A 22,472-nucleotide genomic window follows, 5' to 3' on the forward strand; every position below is an offset into this window, starting at 1 on the left:
GTGCTGCGCGCTCCCTGAGCCGCGCATGCACAATGAGAATGGAAGGACGTCATATGACATCCTATCAGAACGAGAGAACCACCTTGCGCTTGTCATTGTACTATATGGCGGGCGGAAGGTGGTTAAATAACATGTTTTTTTCACTATTTTTTTTAACATACTGTCACTATTGCAGTGTCATCATATGACTGGTGTTGCAGTGATCAGGTATACTGACTGCTGACAGTATGTAAAAGAAAAAAAAAAAATATATATATATATATATATATATATATACAGTCAGGTCCATAAATATTGGGACATCGACACAATTCTAACATTTTTGGCTCTATACACCACCACAATGGATTTGAAATGAAACAAACAAGATGTGCTTTAACTGTAGACTGTCCGCTTTAATTTGAGGGTATTTACATCCAAATCAGGTGAACGGTGTAGGAATTACAACAGTTTGCATATGTGCCTCCCACTTTTTAAGGGACCAAAAGTAATGGAACAATTGGCTTCTCAGCTATTCCATGGCCAGGTGTGTGTTATTCCCTCATTATCCCAATTACAATGAGCAGATAAAAGGTCCAGAGTTCATTTCAAGTGTGCTGTTTGCATTTGGAATCTGTTGCTGTCAACTCTCAAGATGAGATCCAAAGAGCTGTCACTATCAGTGAAGCAAGCCATCATTAGGCTGAAAAAACAAAACAAACCCATCCGAGAGATAGAAATAACATTAGCCATGGCCAAAACAACTGTTTGGAACATTCTTAAAAAGAAGGAACGCACCGGTGAGCTCAGCAACACCAAAAGACCCGGAAGACCACGGAAAACAACTGTGGTGGATGATCGAAGAATTCTTTCCTTGGTGAAGAAAACACCCTTCACAACAGTTGGCCAGATCAAGAACACTCTCCAGGAGGTAGGTGTATGTGTGTCAAAGTCAACAATCAAGAGAAGACTTCACCAGAGTGAATACAGAGGGTTCACCACAAGATGGAAACCATTGGTGAGCCTCAAAAACAGGAAGGCCAGATTAGAGTTTGCCAAACGACATGTAAAAAAGCCTTCACAGTTCTGGAACAACATCCTATGGACAGATGAGACCAAGATCAACTTGTACCAGAGTGATGGGAAGAGAAGAGTATGGAGAAGGAAAGGAACTGCTCATGATCCTAAGCATACCACCTCATCAGTGAAGCATGGTGGTGGTAGTGTCATGGCGTGGGCATGTATGGCTGCCAATGGAACTGCTTCTCTTGTATTTATTGATGATGTGACTGCTGACAAAAGCAGCAGGATGAATTCTGAAGTGTTTCGGGAATATTATCTGCTCATATTCAGCTAAATGCTTCACAACTCATTGGACGCCGCTTCACAGTGCAGATGGACAATGACCCAAAGCATACTGCAAAAGCAACCAAAGAGTTTTTTAAGGGAAAGAAGTGGAATGTTCTGCAATGGCCAAGTCAATCACCTGACCTGAATCCGATTGAGCATGCATTTCACTTGCTGAAGACAAAACTGAAGGGAAAATGCCCCAAGAACAAACAGGAACTGAAGACAGTTGCAGTAGAGGCCTGGCAGAGCATCACCAGGGATGAAACCCAGCGTCTGGTGATGTCTATGCATTCCATACTTCAAACTGTAATTGACTGCAAAGGATTTGCAACCAAGTATTAAAAAGTGAAAGTTTGATTTATGATTATTATTCTGTCCCATTACTTTTGGTCCCTTAAAAAGTGGGATGCACATATGCAAACTGTTGTAATTCCTACACCGTTCACCTGATTTGGATGTAAATACCCTCAAATTAAAGCTGACAGTCTTCAGTTAAAGCACATCTTGTTTGTTTCATTTCAAATCCATTGTGGTGGTGTAAAGGGCCAAAAATGTTAGAATTGTGTCGATGTCCCAATATTTATGGACCTGACTGTATATACAGTGGGGATCGAAAGTTTGGGCACCCCAGCTAAAAATGTGTATTAATGTGCATAAAGAAGCCAAGGAAAGATGGAAAACTCTCCAAAAGGCATCAAATTACAGATTAGACATTCTTATAATATGTCAACAAAAGTTAGATTTTATTTCCATCATTTACACTTTCAAAATAACAGAAAACAAAAAAATGGCGTCTGCAAAAGTTTGGGCACCCTGCAGAGTTAATATCTTGTACTGCCCCCTTTGGCAAGTATCACAGCTTGTAAACGCTTTTTGTAGCCAGCCAAGAGTCTTTCAATTCTTGTTTGAGGTATCTTTGCCCATTCTTCCTTACAAAAGTCTTCCAGTTCTTTGAGATTTCTGTGCTGTCTGTCACGCACTGCTCTTTTAAGGTCTATCCATAGATTTTCAATTATGTTGAGGTCAGGAGATTGTGAAGGCCATGGCAAAACCTTCAGTTTACGCCTCTTGATGTAATCCCCCGTGGATTTCGAGGTGTGTTTAGGATCATTATCCATTTGTAGAAGCCATTCTCTCTTTAACTTCAGCTTTTTCACAGATGGCATCAAGTTACCATCCAAAATTTGCTGAAAGTTTATTGAATCCATTTTTCCTTCTACTCGTGAGATGTTCCCTGTGCCACTGGCTGCAACACAACCCCAAAGCATGATTGATCCAACCCCATGCTTAGCAGTTGGACAGAGGTTCTTTTCATTAAATTCTGTGCCCCTTCTTCTCCAAACGTACCTTTGCTCATTCCGGCCAAAAAGTTCAATTTTAACCTCATCGGTCCACAGAACTTGTTTCCAAAATGCATCAGGCTTGTCTATATGTTCATTTGCAAAGTTCAAACGATGATTTTTGTGGTGAGAACGTAGAAGAGGTTTTCTTCTGATGACTCTTCCATGAAGACCATATTTGTACAAGTATCTCTTTATAGTGGAATAGTGTACCACAACTCCAGTGTCTGCCAGATCTTTCTGGAGGGATCATGCAGTCAAACGTGGGTTTTGAATTGTTTTTCTCACAATCCTGCGAGCTGTTCTGTCTGATATTTTTCTTGGTCTTCCAGATGTTGCTTTAACTTCCACTGTTCCTGATGACTGCCATTTCTTAATTACATTCCGAACAGAGGATATTGACATCTGAAAACGCTTTGCTATCTTCTTATAGCCTTCTCCAGCTTTGTGAGCGTCAACTATTTTCAGTTTCAGTTTTCTAGACAACTGCTTAGAAGAACCCATGGTGCTGATTGTTGGGGCAAGGTCAGATGAGTCTGGGCATTTAAAACCTTTGAGATTGACATCACCTGGTCTTCCCAGACGATAATTGAGAACAATCCATGACACTGGCAGGTCTCTGCTTTGCAAAGGGGGCAGTGCATGCTATCAATTCTGCAGGGTGCCCAAACTTTTGCAGACACCATTTTTTTGTTTTCTGTTATTTTGAAAGTACAAATGATGGAAATAAAATCTAACTTTTGTTGACATATTATAAGAATGTCTAATCTGTAATTTGATGCCTTTTGGAGATTTTTCCATCTTTCCTTGGCTTCTTTATGCACATTAATATAACTTTTTAGCTGGGGTGCCCAAACCTTCGATCCCCACTGTATATATATATATACACGTGTGCGCGTGGGGGGGGGGGCATTCAAGTCACACACCGAGACTTTTAATTTTACAGGTATAAAAAGGAATGGGGGATAGCATGGTGGTACTATGTGTAGTGGTAAGTGGTGTGCCCTATTACTGATAGGCGGCGCACATGTCGCGGGCCAGTCCAGAGACCGTTAATCATGATGGCAGACAACAGTTACTGCGTGCATGGAACAGCGTGTGCTGATGATGTTTCTTGTGAATGAAGGGGTAAAACCTGCAGATGTCTACAAAAGACTCCAAGCACAGTACGATGATGAGATGCTCAGCCGCAGTAAGACATTTGAATGGTGTAAACATTTCAAAGATAGCCGCACGCTGTCAGTGACGATCCCGCTGTGGTGGTTCCCAGCCAACAGCAGTCACTGTGAACATTCAGTGCATGGATCACCTGATCCTGGATAATCAATGCATAACCTGTCGTGAAATTGTACAAGAGACGAATCTTTCTGTGGGAATGGTGAACACGATGAAGTTAGACAGGCTGTCCTAGGATGGTTCAGGTGTACTGACAATTCTACGCTGAAGCTTCCCAGTCATTAGTTAAACTCTGGGAAAAGTGTATAAATGTAGCAGGGGAATATGTCAAAATATAAATGTAGTTTCCACTCCTTGAAATGTGTTCTTTTATTATATAAACTGAAAAGTACCGTTTTGACTTGAACGCCCCTCGTATATAAAATCATTTTTTTATTCAATTCTTTAAACTTTTTTTTTTTTAACACCCTGTCATTAGAGTAGCTAAGCATCACCATAGTGACACTGTACTACTTTGGGGGGGGATCAGGATTTTTTTTTTTTTTTACACTGTCATTGCTTATACAGTTCAGATCACTGTATAATCAATAGTTTTAGCTGTCATGAATGGGTTATTTCTTGAACAGCTTGCTTTTGTTTGTGATCTGTGATTGCCTACAGCTAATCACATGGTACAGGTAGCATAGTACCATGTGATTGCTGTGGGCCAATCACAGATCACAACAGTAAGCAAGCTGTTTATGAATGGAACCCCATTCATGACAGGACGTTTACTTTGTTATTATGTGATCGCTATGACCAGTCACAGCTATCAAATTATTCCCAGTTAACGGTAACAGTGACACATACAGGAGGAGCGCAAACCGGAGCAGGCACAATGATGTAGAGTACATGTTCGTGACTGTGCCTGCACATGCCGCCCACCCACATTACAATTACTGTGGATGGTTGGCAAGTGCTTAAAGTGTTACTAAACCCACAACAGTAAACTCAGTCTGTATATGCAGTAAAGCATGCTTGTTATACTCACTGTGGAACCTAAGGGCTTAATCTTCTGCATTGTGTAAAAACGCTGTTTGATACTGACTTCTCTGATCCTCCCCTTCTTCCAGTGTCCCCCTCTTATCTCCTGATAAGAAATATCGTGTGGAGTCACTTTGCACATGCTCAGTTTGGTGTGTATTGCTAGAGAGTTTTTTTCTTGGGAGAGTGCATGTGATCAGCACAGGGACAATCAGCACTGTCCAGACAGAGGTCAGGGGTCCTGAATCCTGCTAGAGCAAAATTAAAATTCCTCCTACAAGCTTTAACGTGCTTGGCTGGACACTGATATAGGTCACAAGACTGCTCTAACTGCTGACGAGAAAAGGTATTTAGCAGTCTATATTTACTAACATAATTGCATTTCCATGTAGTGTGTACTGTGGGAGACCAGATGCAGGGTCCTGGGTTTAGTAACACTTTAAATGAGTCTTATGGTCACAGCATACACTTTCATTTCATTTTATAACATCAGCATTGTAATAGCAACACAAAAATATATATTGATATAATATTTGACAATCCAATATAAGATTACTTGAAAAATCTCCTTTCATGTTGTGATTGCTGCCTGTCTGCTGGCCATCTCTTTCAACAAATTCCTGTATTGCTTTGCAGCTTCTCTTCTGCTGTTTACTTTCCCTTTCTAGGGACTACATATCCCATGGTACTTTGCTGCCTGTAAGCATTGATTCCTGAAGTGATTCAGCCTTCTGAAGCTCCTCCTCTTAGCACCTCAGTAGTTCAAATGGCAGGCTCTGTGAAACGCGTGACACTGTGCCTACTTACAGGGCATAATGAGTTTGTGTCACAGAATTCAAGGAAGTAAATGTGTGGGGATGATCACAAAGTATGTTTACAAACTTCAAGATTCAGATTCATAGAAGAAGGCTAGAAATAAGTGAAATCCATTGTGGAAACTACTGTAATAGATGATTTTACATTTTGGCCACAGATATGCTTTAATGGCAGAAGAGAGACAGTCTCTTCTATCATAAATACCTACCTGTTAGAATTTGTTCCTATTACAAGTTAAGTTCTGCTTTAAAAGCCTGAAAAGACCATACCAGTGCCCTGATCACCACCATACTAGTGCCAGTGTCAACAGGGTCAGTGTCTCTAAGTGTAGTAATGCCAGACCAGTATATGCCAGCACCAATGTCCTGATCACCACCACACTAGTGCCATAGTCAACAGAGTCAGTGAAGCCAACAATACTGTTTAGATCACTAGTCATACAAGTGTCAACAGAGCCATTCAAGCCAGCAACAGTTTTCTGATCACCGCCATACCAGTGTCAACAGAGCCAGTGTCCCCAAGTGCATTGATGCCAGACCAGTATATGCCAGCGCTAGTGTCCTGATCACCACCACACTAGTGCCATTGTCAACAGAGTCAGTGAAGCCAACAATACTGTTTAGATCACTAGTCATACCAGTGTCAACAGAGCCATTCAAGCCAGCAACAGTTTTCTGATCACCGCCATACCAGTGTCAACAGAGCCAGTGTCCCCAAGTGCATTGATGCCAGACCAGTATATGCCAGCGCTAGTGTCCTGATCACCACCACACTAGTGCCATTGTCAACAGAGTCAGTGAAGCCAACAATACTGTTTAGATCACTAGTCATACCAGTGTCAACAGAGCCATTCAAGCCAGCAACAGTTTTCTGATCACCGCCATACCAGTGTCAACAGAGCCAGTGTCCCCAAGTGCATTGATGCCAGACCAGTATATGCCAGCGCTAGTGTCCTGATCACCACCACACTAGTGACATTGTCAACAGAGTCAGTGAAGCCAACAATACTGTTTAGATCGCTAGTCATCCCAGTGTCAGCAGAGCCATTCAAGCCAGCACTAGTGTTCATCACCACACTAGTGTCGGTGTCAACAGAGCCAGTGTCCCCGATTGCAGTGATACCAGAGTAGAATATGCCAGCACCAGTGTCCTGATCACTGCCACACCAGTTTCATTACCAACAGAGTTAGTGAAGCCACTAATACTGTTCTGATCACTCTTCAGCAGAACCATTCAAGCCAGGAACAGCGTTCTAATCGCCTCCACACCTGTACAGTGCCACCAGAACATGAACGGCATGTACAGAAAAAGATTCACAAGTGAAGAGGCCTTTCCAGTTTTGAGCATGATAGATGACGGTAGCAGGAGAGCATTGGTTCAGTAACTGCCTCTGATTCAGAAAAGGAAAGTGTCCATACAAAAAGAATCGTGCTCTAAACAACAGGAGGTGAACACAAGCAGCGCACTATATCCTGATGAAGTGGCAGACACCAGCAGCACACTACATGCGGATGAAAGGCACAGTACAAGCAGTGGGGTGTCACATCAACCAGAAAGGATTAGGGCCCATACTGAGGTCCCAGAGGCACTTTCAAATCCTTTTTGGATACCTTCTAGTTTAGCAGCACCTATCATCCCCGCATTTACAGCCCAAGCAGGCATTCAGGCAGAAACTGAAATTTTTACACCCCTTCTGTTTTTTTTATTTGTTCTTCACAAAAAATTTACTTAATTTAAATGTGGATCTATGTAACCTTTATGCTCAGCATGACATCACCAATAATCCCAGTTCCATGTACTGTATGCCTGTCCATTTGAGTGGAAGCCTATCCAAGTTGCAGAATTGAAAAACTTTCTTGGCCTAACCAAATAAAACTCACAAAATACTGCACTGCATATTGACCATGCCTCTGTCTGCCACCTGAACTAAACCTGGCCTGTTAGTTGACCCTGTTTCTGCCTGGTGTCTGGACTGATCCTTTAGCTGTATACCGAACACATCTCTGCCTTCCATCTGAACTGACCCTGGACTGCTTATCAACTGTTTGTGCCTGCTGCGTGTTTGCTAACCATGTCTCTGCCTGCCTCCAGTACTGACCTATTACCACGTCCCACTGACTACATTCCTGTGAGACACCAGTCCCACCTATTCTCTGTGGACAACTGCACAAATGGAACCACATGAACTCTTTTGTTCACCTTTTGTTCAGCATGCTGTACTTCCTATCTGAACAAAAGGTGATCATAGCATTGTGCTATTGGGGCAGCCACATAACAGTAGGTTAGGCCTGCTTGGCTTTTTTGGAATGAGGCCTGCTATAGGTGAAGCCACACTAATCTATACTCCCTGACCACTTGTACAGAGGCAGTGTTGGTTGATTTCTATGATACACAAGATGCAATGTCAGGTACATAATCAGTCCAAACACTGAAAAGGTCTTAGGGCCCTTTCACACCCAACGCAGTAGGATGCAGTTGACTGCATTCTGGACTGCACTTCAACTGCATAGACAGTCTAAAATCAATGTAATCCTATGGGCATAGTTCACATCATTGTAGTGTAGTGTAGTAGTGTAGTGCAGTTAAAAAAAAAAGTAGAACATGGTGCATTTTTCTGCACTGCAATACAGGTGAACAAGCTGCTGATGCTATACAAACACGCTTCAAATGCACTGCACCTCACCGCATGTTACTAAATATTATAACCTGTCTCCCCCATTCCACTTCCTGAATCTGTGCATGTGGTGTGTGTGGAGAGCAGTGTATAGCCATAATGGCGTACAGGTCACCCATAGATGCAGAGCACCTCATCACAGTGGTCCAGGAGTACCCTGTGCTCTATGACACCAGACATAAGCATTATAAGGACAACAGAAGAAAAGGGCAGATCTGGGAGAAAATTACAGCAAGAATTTACCCAGATTATGAAGAAATGGACACAGACAGAAAGGAGAACACTGGTAAGATGGTTACTGCATGTGTTTATCAGGATAGCCATTCAGTCATGAAGTGTTCAAAATAGAGTGCAGTGATCACATGGACCCCTCTTCTGCCTTTAACAATGATAGGACATGCTTCTCTCTACACACTATGAAGAAAAAGGGACCTACAGTAAAAGGAAATAGAAGAAAGCCAAGCCCAAAAACGCATAGAAAAATGCACTGCAACTGCATGATAAATGCAGTGCAAACCGCATGCAAATGCACATCAAAACGTGCTTCAAATGCATGTAAACATGCAGTCAAAAACATGCAGTTATGTGCAATTTATGGTGTGAATGGGTCCTTAAACATGTGGTATCCCCATGCTCAGGAGGAGTGGCAAAATGTGTTTGGGGTGTAATTTTAAGTATACCCATTCTGTGTGTTACAAATATCTTATTAATTAACAACTTTGTGTTAAAAGAGAAATATACATTTTCATTTTCTTTCCACATTCCACTTGTGGAAAAAATACTCACTATGCCTTTTGGAAAATACTTTGGGGTGTTTGCTTTTCAAAATGTGGTCATTTTGAGGGTGTTTCTGCTGTCCTGGTGCTCCTGGGCCTCCAAAGGTAGTCAGGAAAGTGGATGTGTAATGTATGCCCCTAGAAAGTCTTAAAGCGTTATTAAAGGTTCATTTTTTTTTTTTTTGTAAAATAACACATGCCTATACTTACCTGCTGTGTGCAGTGGTTTTGCACAGAGCAGCCTGGATCCTCCTCTTCTCGGGGCCCCTGCAGGCTCTCCTGGCTCCTCTTTTCTGTCGGGTGCCCTCACAGCAAGCAGCTTGCTATGGGAGCACCCACTGTTCTGGGCTTGGCCCCCTCTCTCTCCTCATTGGCTAACTGGCTGTGATTGACAGCAGCAGGAGCCAATGGCTCCTTCTTGCTGTCTCAGCCAATGAGGTGGCAGAGACCCAGGACAGCTGAGGCTGTTAGGCACATCGAAGGTTTGCAATGGGGTTCAGGTAAGTATTGAAGGGGCTGGGGGCACTGCTGCAAATAGGTTTTTTACCTTCATGCATAGAATGCATGAAGGTAAAAAACCTTGAGCCTTTACAACCACTTTAAGATGGTCTTTGGATGTTGGGCCTCTCTATGTGGCTAGGCTGTGAAAAAGTCTTACATACAGTGAAGGAAAGAAGTATTTGATCCTCTGCTGATTTTGAATGTTTGCCCACTCACAAAGAAATGATCAGTCTAAAAATCGAATGGTAGGTGTATTGTAACACTGAGAGACAAAATGGCAACAAAAAATTCAAAAGAAATGCATGTCTAACAAATTATGCACTGATTTGCATGTTCATGAGGGAAATAAGTATTTGATCCCCTTCACTAAACATGAATTAGTACTTGGTGGCAAATCCCTTGTTGGCAATCACAGAGGTCAGACATTTCCTGTAGTTGGCCACCAGGTTTGCACATATCTCAGTAGGGATTTTGGCCCACTCCTCTTGGCAGATCCTCTCTAAGTCATTAAGGTTTGGTGGCTGACGTTTGCCAACTCCAACTTTCAGCTCCCTCCACAGATTTTCAATCAGATTAAGGTCTGGAGACTGGCTAGGCCACTCCAGGCCCTTAATGTGCTTCTTCTTGAGCCGCTCCTTTGTTGCCTTGGCCTTGTGTTTTGGGTCATTGTCATGCTGGAACACCCATCCACGACCCATTTTCAATTCCCTGGTTGAGGGAAGAAGGTTCTCACCCAAGATTTGATGGTACATTGCCCCGTCCATTGTCCCTTTGATGCGGTGCAGTTGTACTATCCCCTTAGCAGAAAAAAACCCCAAAGCAGAATGTTTCCACCGCCATGTTTAACAGTTGGGATGGTGTTCTTGGGGTTATAGGCAGCATTCCTCCTCCTCCAAACATGGTGAGTTGAGTTGATGCCAAAGAGCTCGATTTTGGTCTCACCTGACCACAACATTTTCTACCAGTCCTCCTCTGCATCATTCAGATGTTCAGTGGCAAACATCACACACGCCTGGACATGTGCTTTCTTGAGCAGAGGGACCTTGCTGAATGATAGGGGATAAAATACTTATTTCCCTTATGAACATGCAAATCAGTGCATAATTTTGTTATACATGCATTTCTTTCAATTTTTTTGCTGCTATTCTGTCTCTCTGTGTTACAATACACCTACCATTTGATTTTTAGACTGATCATTTCTTTGTGAGTGAGCAAACATTCAAAATCAGCAGGGGATCAAATACTTATTTCCTTCACTGTATGTGTTATTACCATAATCATAGAATGTGTTTTGAGAAGTAAGTCTAAGTATACCTATGCTGTATGTTAGAAATATCTTCTTAATTGGCAAATATCTGTAAAATAATATTTCTTCTTTTTCTTTCCACATTTTCAAAACTTGTGGGCAAAAAATTACATTTCCAAGAGACTCACTATTTCTCTCAAAAATGTGGTCATATTGTGGGTGTTTATAGTACCTTGGTGCCTCCACAAATGTGAAAGGTAGTCAGGAAATGTATGCTCTTCAAAAGCCTTATGGTGCTGTTGGGTTTTGTGCTTGTCTATGTGGTTAGATTGTGAAAAAGTCTCACACATGTGGTATCACCATACTAGAGAAGAGTAGCAGAATGTGTTTTGGGGTGTAGTTTGAAGTATGTCTATGCTGTGTGTGAGATTTAACTTGCTAAAATGACAATTTTTATATACAGTTGCAAGAAAGAGTATGTGAACCCCTTGGGATTATGTGGAGTTTTGCATGAATTGGGCATAAAATGTGCTCTGAACATCATCTAAGTCACAACAATAGAAGAACACAGTCTGCTGAACATAATACTACACAAACATTAGATGTTGCCATGGTTTAATTGCACATAACATGTAAACATCCACAGTGCAGGGAGGAAAAAGTATGTGAACCTTTGGACCTAATAACTGGTTGACCCTCCTTTGGCAGCAATAACCTCAACCAAACGTTTCCTGTAGTTGCAGATCAGACCTGCACAACAATCTGGAGTAATTTTGGACCACTCCTCTTCACAAAACTGTTTCAGTGTAGCAATATTCTTGGGATGTCTGGTGTGAATCGCTCTCTTAAGGTCATTCCACAGCATTTCAATCGGGTTGAGGTCAGGACTCTGACTGGGCCACTCCAGAAGGTGTATTCTGTGCTGTTGCAGCCATTGTTTTGCTGAATTACTTGTATGCTTTGGGTCATGGTCCTGTTGCATCACCCATCCTCTGCGGAGCTTCAGTTGGCGGACAGATGGTCATACGTTTTCCTGCAAAATGTCTTGATAAACTCTGGAATTCATTTTCCCATCAATGACAACAATCCGTCCAGGCCCTGAGGCAGCAAAGCAGCCCCAAACCATGATGCTCCCTCTGCCATGTTTTACAGTGGGGATGAGGTTTTGATGTTGGTGTGCTGTGCCTTTTTTTCTCCACACATAGTGTTGTGTGTTCTTCCCAAACAACTCAATCTTGGTTTCATCTGTCCACAGTATATTTTGCCAGTAGTGCTGTGGAACATCCAGGTGCTTTTTTGCAAACTTCAAACGTGCTGCAATATTCTTTTTGGACAGCAATGGCTTCCTCCGTGGTGTCCTCCCATGTACTCCATTGTTGTTTAATGTTTTCCTTATTGTAGATGTGTCAACAAAAATGTTAGCATGTGCCAGAGATTTCTGTAGGTCTTTAGCTGACACTCTGGGATTCTTCTTTACCTCATGCAGCATTCTGCGCTGTGCTCTTGCAGTCATTTTTACAGGACGACCCCGCCTAGGGAGAGAAGCAACAGTGCTAAACTTTCTCCATTTGTAGACAGTCTGTCTTACCGTGGACACATGAACATCAAGGCTTTTGGAGATACTTTTGTAACCCTTTCCAGCTTCATGCAAGTCAACAATTCTTGATCGTAGGTCTTCTGAGATCTCTTTTCTGCGAGGCATGGTTCACATCAGACAGTGCTTCTTGAAACCAGTAAACCCAAAACAGGTGTGTGTTTTTTAAGGGCAGGACAGCTGTCAGCAACACATCCAATATCATCACACTTATTGGAGTCAAGGTTGGCTCACTCCTGGCTCCAATTAGCTCTGGGAGAAGTCATTAAGCTAGGGCCTCACATACTTTTTCCTCCCTGCACTGTGAATGTTTACATGGTATGTGCAATTAAACCATGGCAACATCTAATGTTTGTGTAGTATTATGTTCAGCAGACTGTGTTCTTCTATTGTTGTGACTTAGATGACGTTCAGAGCACATTTTATGCCCAATTCATGCAAAACTCCACGTAATCCCAAGGGGTTCACATACTTTTTCTTGCAACTGTACTTTCATCCTTTATCAAAAAATGTTTGTAAAAAAAAATTACAACTTCAAAAAACTCATAATGCCTCTTACTAAATATCTCAGATGGTTTACTTTCCAAAAGTAAGTGATCGCAGTGATCTACAGGCCCCCCGGATCCATAGCCCGCTTCCTGGATGACTTTGCCGCCTGGCTTCCCTTCTTCCTCTCCTCTGAGCTACCAACCATCATCCTCGGGGACTTCAACATCCCCATCAACGACAACACCCCAGCTACCTCCCAACTCCTCCACCTAACCTCCTCCTTCGCGCTCACACAATACACTCAATCCTCCACCCACATCAATGGGAACACCCTGGACCTCGTCTTCTCCCACCTCTGTACCCTTAACCACTTCACTAACACCCCCTTCCCTCTCTCCGACCACCACCTCCTCATGTTCTCCATCTCCCCTTCCCCTAACTCCCCCCCCCCCAGTGCGCCAAACCATCACCAGCCGCAACCTCCGCAACCTGCACCCGGCCCCCCTCCACTCAGCTGCCGACCACTTACACGACAGCATCCTTCCACTGTCATGTCCTGACCTAGCCACCACCGCGTACAACGACTCACTATCAGCTACCCTAGACTTTCTGGCACCCCTAACCACACGCAACATCAAACCCAGACCGCTCCAACCATGGCAGAACGACCATACTAAATGCCTCAAACGTCGCAGTCGTGCGCTGGAGAGACTATGGCGCAAAACCAGGTCCCCTCATGCATTCTCCCTCTACAAATCTGCCTTCCTCACCTACACCTCCTCCCTCCACGCCGCCAAGCAGGCCTACTTTGTTAACCTGATCAACACCCTCTCCACCTGCCCTCGCCGACTCTTCTCCACCTTCAACTCCCGGCTCTCCCCCCCCCCCTCCTCCACTCAGTACCTCACTTACCGCCCACGAGATTGCCACTCATCTCCACAACAAGATTGACGCAATCTGCAAGGACATAGTCAACTTGCAATCTACCTCCCCATCTAGCCTCCCCCTTTCCATCACCCCCTCATCTCTCCCCTCCTCTGACCTCGCAACGGCCCCCCACCACACCCAAGGCCCTGCCTACCGTAACCCCCCCATCACTGCACTCCTTCAGCCCTACTACCACTGAGGAAGTCACCAGAGTCTTCTCAGAAGCCCGCCTCACTACCTGCCCCCTGGACCCTATCCCCTCTCAACTCCTCCGGTCACCCCCCTCTTCCCTCATCCGCTCCCTTACCCACATCTTCAATCTCTCCCTCTCTACTGGCGTCTTCCCCTCCCCCCTAAAACATGCGCACATCACCCCCATACTCAAAAAGCCCTCCCTGGACCCCACTGACCTCAACAACCTCAGACCAATTTCCCTGCTGCCACTCACTTCCAAGCTCCTTGAGCGCTTGGTCTTCGATCGCCTAAGCGCCCACCTAACTGACAGCAACCTCCTTGACCCACTACAGTCCGGCTTCCGTCCCCTACACTCCACCGAAACTGCCCTCCTCAAAATCACCAACGATCTACTAACCGCCAAAGGCGACTACTCTGTCCTCCTCCTCCTAGACCTCTCCGCGGCCTTTGACACAGTCGACCACCCCCTCCTCCTTAATAAACTACTCTCCCTTGGCATCAGAGACACCGCTCTCTCTTGGTTCTCGTCCTATCTATCCCAACGCTCCTTCAGCGTTTCCTACAACGATGCCACCTCCTCTTCCCTCCCCCTCTCTGTTGGGGTCCCCCAGGGCTCTGTCCTTGGACCCCTTCTCTTCTCCATCTACACCTCCTCCCTTGGCAAACTCATACACTCCCACGGCTTCAATTACCACCTCTACGCTGATGATACTCAAATCTACCTATCCACCCCTCACCTCACCCCCACATTCTCCGCCCGCATCACTCACCTCCTAAACGACATCTCTGACTGGATGTCGCTCCATTTCCTCAAGCTCAACCTCTCCAAAACCGAGCTTCTCGTCTTCCCCCCAGCCCGTGCCCCCCCCCATCCTTTCCATCACTACCAACAACACCACCATCAATCCCGCCCAGCAAGCCAAGGTCCTTGGCGTCATTCTGGACTCAAACCTTTCCTTTCAACCTCATATCAGATCACTTACAAACACATGCAGGCTCCACCTCCGGAACATCGCAAAGATACGCTCCTTCCTTACCCCAGACACCACTAAACTACTCGTACACTCCCTGATATCTCACGCCTTGACTACTGCAACTCCCTCCTCACCGGCTTACCCCAGTGCAAACTCTCCCCGCTTCAGACCATCCTGAACTCAGCTGCCACACTCATCCACCTCACCAGCCGCTCCACCTCTGCCACCCCCCTCTGCCTCTCCCTCCACTGGCTCCCCATTGCCCAACGCATTAAATTCAAATTGCTCACCCTGACCTATAAGGCCATTCACAACACTGCCCCTAACTACCTCACCGACCTGATTCCCAGGTACCACCCTACCCGTACCCTTCGCTCTTCACAGGACCTCCTTCTATCTTGCTCCCTGGTCTCCTCCTCTCACGCACGACTGCAAGACTTCTCCAGGTCCTCCCCCATCCTCTGGAACTCACTACCCCAATCCATCAGACTGTCACCTTCCCTCCTCACCTTCAGGCGCTCCCTGAAAACCCACCTCTTCAGGGAAGCCTACCCCACCCTCACCTAACAGCCGCTGCCCTTCCCTCCTCCTACCACTCCATCCCCCACAGCCGTTTCCTCCTGTGCCTCTACCCTCTCCCTCCTAGATTGTAAGCTCGAAAGAGTAGGGCCCTCTTACCCCTTGTGTGCTGTTTGATGTTACTGTTCTGTTTCATGTATTGCCCCCCCCTCTATTGTACAGCGCTGAGCAAACCCTTTGGCGCTATATAAACTCGATAAATAAATAAATTAAATAAATAAAAAGGGGTTGTTTGGGAGATATTTGTAGTGACTTTACATTTTAGGGCCTCAAGAAATGAGACAGACAGTCAGAACATAAGGAATGATCAATTTTCAGATATATATACCATAGTTTGTAGATTCTGTAACTTTCACATAGACTAAAAAATGTACACCTGTGTTTTTTTCATCAAAGAAATATAGCAGAATAAATTTTAGCCTAAATAGGCAATAGGGGATCATGGGGCCCCTGTGTCCTTGCCCAAACTCAAAAAAGCCTATGAAAAAGGTACCAGGGGCATCTCATGGGGCCCCCTACTGACCCCGGGCCCTCGGGCAGTTTCCAAATGGTCAGTCCGCCCCTGGCTCTATCTATCTCAAAAAAATTATTAAAAATTATTTTGGGCACAATGCCATATAGCTATATATATAGTAATTGTCATTGAAAGTGTGACTGCTCTGAAATCTAAAAAATGTCCTGGACTGGAAGGGGTGAAACAGTCCAGACTTGAAGTGGTTAAAACTGAAAGTTTTGTAGGGCTTTATTTTTGTGTTGTGTTGTTTATTTACTCTTTATCTACAAGCTAGTAACCTTTGGGCTTGAAATGAAGCATTAGTACTGACTGAGCTCAGTTTATCAAACAATACAAAGTATTTACAGGTAGAATTTAGGCTAAAATACCAGAGACAAATGTAGAAAAAACATGGCCCTCCAACAGGTCAGACTAATGATATAAGCAAAATTAGTGTATGACAACTGTAAAACCAAATAAACATGAAAACAAACAATAATTACACAACTCAATCTGTTTCCCTTATACAGTATATAACTTGTGTTAAATTATAGAGTTGTAGTTTAATAGCAAGTTGTGAAGAGGCATGGTGGGTAATTCATAGCCAAAGCAAGCCAACTTTAAATGAGTTTACAGAATGTAATGGAATTGGAATGATATAAGAGGAAATCTGATTAGTTTCTAGGAGTTATTAGGCATTATTATTAATGCAACATATACTGTGTGGGTTTTGTAGTGCAATAGAGGCAAGAAAATCACACCTAGCTAATATGATATTGTAGGAACTGTACTTATTCTAGTGATTTTTTTTGCAGGAGAAATGTACTTGGGGTTCCTGTCTTTTGCAATATGCACCACTACCGAGATCTCATATACTGTATATTGCCAATAGAGATGAGTGAATATGTCTTGCATTGATTCATGGGGGGGGGGGTCCTGCTTGAAATCCACAAAACCACAACATTAGCTCAGCTCAGTTTAAATACATGAGCAGCACCCCAATAGGATTAATTTCAACTTACCCATGGACATAGCAGCCACAACAGATATAAAAGCTACAGGAAGATTTACTATTAAAAAAATAAAGCTAAAATTCTCAACTTAGCCAGTGGCACAACAAATTAATGGTATAGTTTGTGAGCATCTTTTTTCCCAGCACTACACTGCATAAAAACACAAACCCAATTCCCTGAACTCCCTCCCATCCCTGTGTCCCCAATAATTTAAAAAATTTTAAAAATATAGACTTCAGGTATACGTTTGATAGAAACTGGCTAGCATCAGAACAGTGAGCATTTGATTAGGCAACTCATAGAAAGAAACAAGACAAGTTTTATCTTGAAATAAAAATGAGAGTTTATTATTTAAGAGACAATAGCCACTGATATGGTACAGTGGCTGGAGAAAATGTAAGCATCTTGGTAAGGCTGGCCATAGACAGACCGTTTATCGGCCAATAAATGAAAAATCAGTCGTTGACGATGCTGCCACCAATGTCTCTGAAAAACGGCCATTTTTTGTGGATTTTCCAGCATGACCGATAAAAAAAGAAACGAGAAGATCCACGAAAAAAATTGCCCCACTAATGGCGTGAATATCGGCTGGTTTTTCGTGCGGACGAAAATTCGGCCGATAAACGACCCATCTATGGCCTGCATAAGGTTGCAGTGTAAGAGGCAGAGACGAGGCAGGTTTTACATTATTTGAGAGACAATAGCCACAAATATTTGTAAATATGTAAAATAGCTGGACAGTATGTAAGCACTTTAGATAGGGTTGCCATGCAAGAATGGGAGACAAGGCACATTTTATCTTGAAAAAAACATTAGACTGTATTAATTCAGAGGATTTTCCTGCAGTAAACATTAAAAATGTAACTGCTGAAATTCAGCTGCTTAAACATTTTGAGACACAAAGTAGGATTTACACTGCAACAAAAATTGCAGAAATTTGACGACTGAGGTCCAGCTATGGAAATATCGTGTGGCACCTTTACAGTGCCTGGGCACTGGAATGGCCACAAACTTTAAAACACAAAGCAGAATTTACCCTACAGCAAACATAAAACATTTGACAGCCTATGAGGTAATTATGAGTGGATCATAATTCCAGGATGCATGGTGGCGGGAATATGACTTTGCAATGCTGATTTTTTTTCAATTCTTTTGTGTATATAGTGGTAGTTTTGTTTCTATGACCCATATGAGAAAGGACTGTTACTTGACATCTCGCTGATTTAATATACTGTAATGTTGTGAACTGTAGAATATGGGGTTGCATGTCCTGATGTGACCTAATTGCACTGGATTACACTAAGGGGTTATATACTAAAATTGGAGCATGCAGAATTTGGTGCAACTCTGCATAGAGGCCAATCATCTTCCAGGTTTTATTGTCAAAGCTTAACTGAACAAGCTGAATTTAGAAGATGATTGGCTGCCATGCATGGCTGCACCGGACTCTGAGTAATCCAATTTTAGTAAATCTTCAGCTAAGTGTTTTCTGTATAGCACTTTATTCTTATTCTATGTATAAATCAATAACAATAGATTTCAGAAAAAATAGCAGCTGATTTACAGCTGTATAAATATTCTGTGGCACCTTTACAGTGCCTAGGCACTGGAATAGGCTACAAAGTTTGAGACACAAAGTAGGATTTACCCTGCAGCAGAAATTTGGCAGCCGAAGTCCAGCTGTAGAAACATTGTAAGGCATCTTTACATTCCTCCAGATCTCCAGAACAGCCCAGTAAAGATGGTAGAAAGTGGCAATGCAGAAGTAATTTTTTTTAGGGCAACTTTATTTAAAAAAAAAAATCTTTCTTCAGTTGCCAAAAACTTGTGGCAAACAATGAAATCCTCAAAAACTCAGCATGCCTGTTAGCAAACACCTTTAAGTGTATGCATTCTGAAATGTAGTAATTTTGTAGGTGTTTCTACCTTTCTCCTGTCCTGGCACTTCTAAGCCTCTTGCTGGGGGGCACTCGCCAATGGCTGCCACCGGCCTCAGTAAAGTCTGTGAATGCAGCAAGAGAGCAGAGGAGGCTGCCAGCAGGGACAGCGTTGATCGAGAGCGGTGTCAGGTAAATGTTCGGGGGGGGGGGGGCACAGACAGTGGAAAGTTTCACAAATCCCCTGCTGATCAGAAGAGACGCAACTGGTGTGAAAGGGCCCTAAGTATGTTGAACAGTAATGTTACTGACTTTCAAATTCTGACTTAGACAAAAGTCAACAGGAAAGCCCTCATGTCCTCTAATGCCTTCCCTGGCCATTTATGTACACAGAGCAAGACAACACCGTCACTATGCCTATGACTTACAGACTAATTCTTTGTGCAAAAGGCAAGATGGTGGCATTCAATCAGGGAATAACTTGTCTTCTACAAACAGACAAGAGCAACGTTTTTGATTGCTGGTTCTGTTCTTTACAAACTACAGTTCAACAGTTCTTAACTTTCTGTAGACACTGGCAAAGGACAGGGTTGCTTTAAAGTGATACTAAAGTAAAAAAAAAATGTTTTTAATAAAATAACAAACATGTTATACTAACCTGCCCTGTGCAGTGGTATTGCACAGAGCAGCCCTGATCCTCCTCTTCTCAGGTCCCATACCAGACATCTTGGCTGTTTCTCTTCTTTGTGTGTCCCTATAGCAAGCTGATTGCTATGGAGGCACACAGGGGTTTATTTACTAAACCTGGTTGACTCAGAATCTTGTCCACTTCTGCATAAAAACCAATCAGCTTCCAGGTTTTATTGCTGAAGCTTAACTGAACATGCTAAGGTTAGAAGCTGATTGGCTACCATGCACAGGTGCCCAAGATTCTGAGTCAACCAGGTTTAGTAAATAAACCCCACAGTGTCTGCACACTCCAGAGATGTGTGTCTATGGAGCCGAGCTCCATAAACGTACACAGCAGGACTTAGCCCCACCCCTACTTCCTACTCGCTGCTGCTCGAGTGCTGTGTGAAGAGGAAAAGAGGGGAGAAGAGATGAATCCATGCACGGCGCTGCTTCTATTCTCCCCTTTCTTACCCTTCACACAGGGAAAGGGGGAGGGGGGCGGTTGGGCATAGAGAAATAGAATTTTTTTTTTACCTTAATGCAAGGAATTCATTAAGGTAAAAAAAAGGAATTTTTAGCTTTAGTAACATTTTAAGCAAAGTTGGTTGATCCAGGACCCACCACATACTGTGATTGAACAATGAAGGAGGAGCAGGACATTGATTAGGTAATCCATGTATTTTATCATCCTGTAAACATGTTCAGACAGTTCTGATAAAAGCATGCGAGTTCCAACTGGCTCAGAATGACCCTCTGTCTCCCATCCGGAATATTAATATACAGAGGATAACAGAAGGAAATAATTCAATCATTGTTTTCATTTTTACATAAATGAAATAAAATGTGTTTTCAAACTTGCCTTGAGGTCAGCTTTGAATTGAAGGTAAAGGATATCTAAACCCAAAAACAAAAACTGAATATACTGTAGCTTACCAGTCCTTAGATCTGGTGGCTTGACTGTGTTAGTTTTCTTTTTCAGGCTAAGTACATTTTCTGCAAGTACACAAAAATTACCTGTTGACCTTCCCAGAATGCCAGTGTCCTTGTAACGTCTTGTGAACTACAGAACACATTCTTCCGATATGGAGATGAGATGAGGTGTTTATAGTCCATAGGAGAGCAGCCTAGGCTGATACTGCTGCTCCATAGGTACAATAAAGTGAGCAAGTGTTGTCATTCTAGGAGAGAAATTGTATTTCTGGCAGGATTACCAGGTGAAAATACTGTATAAAAAAGGAAACAAATGCAGCCTTCGCATCTAAGGACTGGTAAGCTACAACATATTAATTTTTGATTCTGAGTTTAGATATGCTTTAGCTACGTTGAACATGATTAAAAGAAAACATTGATTTTTAGCAAGTTGAAAGACGCAAGCTATTATCTGGTCAAAAATCGTGCTGTTTTTAGGTCGTCCATGTAAAATCATTACAACAGATACAGTATGTAAGCTTTGAGAGATTGAGGTGTGCACTGTGCCTCATTCTCAACCGATTTGTGGTTCATAGTTAGATATGAGCTCCGGTGTGATCGGATGCTTTCCTGAATTCATGTGGCTGAGCCTGCCAGGATGCTGTCACTCGTAATGGGCCAACCAACTATGGCTAAGGTATTCCTTTCCTCGCAAACGCATGCTGCATGTATATGCGCAGGAATCCCCCTGCTTCAGATGATTGCTCCATTACAGGTGATAGCTTCCTGAAGGGCTTGGCCATGTGGGTTCGGAAGAGCATCTGAATATGTCAGAGCTCCTCTCTGAGCATGAACCACACATCATGAGAAATGAAGAAAACACCAGAGGTCATCTCTTCCCATAATGTACATTATGTATATGTTATATATATATATATATATATAATATTTATGGTCATTCTTAGTTTGTGACAGGTTCTCTTCAAGCCACCCCATTCTCCTCCCTAAAACACCAGTATCTTTTTTTTCTCCTTTTCACAGTGTTTCCTCCCAAATGGAGTCAGAGGCAGGAGACACAGATGCAAGGGAAAATGAACCATACACATTTAAGACCCTTTTTAAATATGCTAACCTATTTCTCTAAGTTATCAGTAACTGTTAGCCACAGCATTTTTATTGTACTTACTTATATGACAGAGTAAGCTGTGCACAGGAAACTACCTGCCAAATAGACAGAACGTTTCTTCAGTTCTACTGCACTTCTGAAACATTCAAATATTGGTTTTAATAGTGGCTGCTTAAATAAACTGCCTTTTCTTTTACGTTTATTGTTCATTAAGGACTCTTGCGTGTGGGAGTGAGAAAATGCAATTTTTGTATCTATTTTTTTTTTGGGGGGGGGGGGGGGTTATGGATCTGGACATAGCTGTATGGTTTTCAGCCCATGCACACATGTAAAAAATGTATGAAGAACACAGACTATTCTAAGAATATAATATTGAAGAAAAAAACTGAAAATGCTAAATATTAAAGGAAATTTGTTTTGGGAGATCAATGGAATAGTCATTATTGACCTCTGCTTTTTCACCTGGATAATATTCTGATGCTTTGACCTTTTTGCTGAGCCAGAACAAGCATAAAAATAAGTAATTCTGACACATTCCTTAAACTCATTTACAACATGCTCATTTTGGGTCTGGCTGAAAAATCGAAATTTAGACATCTAAAATTTCTAGAAAGAGGCCCGCAATAGCAACCCCATACTTTGCTCATGACAGAGCCATCTTGAAGACAATCATATGTGTCTACATCCTGAGAAAAATCTCTATATCCTGCTGGAAAAATGACATATTTTGTTTAGAAATCAAT

At 42.9% G+C, this 22,472-nt stretch overlaps 1 protein-coding gene across 1 annotated transcript in view; it reads left to right on the forward strand.

Moving 5' to 3' along the window:
* CACNG2 (calcium voltage-gated channel auxiliary subunit gamma 2) overlaps nt 1-22,472 on the forward strand; it is a 197,620-nt gene that overhangs the window by 161,741 nt on the left and 13,407 nt on the right. The gene's annotated exons all lie outside the window — the stretch shown is intronic.

The sequence above is a fragment of the Staurois parvus genome, unplaced genomic scaffold (genome assembly GCF_062004578.1).
Source record: "Staurois parvus isolate SC_StPar_1 unplaced genomic scaffold, SC_StPar_1.0 ptg000282l, whole genome shotgun sequence".
NCBI classification, from domain to species: Eukaryota; Metazoa; Chordata; class Amphibia; order Anura; family Ranidae; genus Staurois; species Staurois parvus.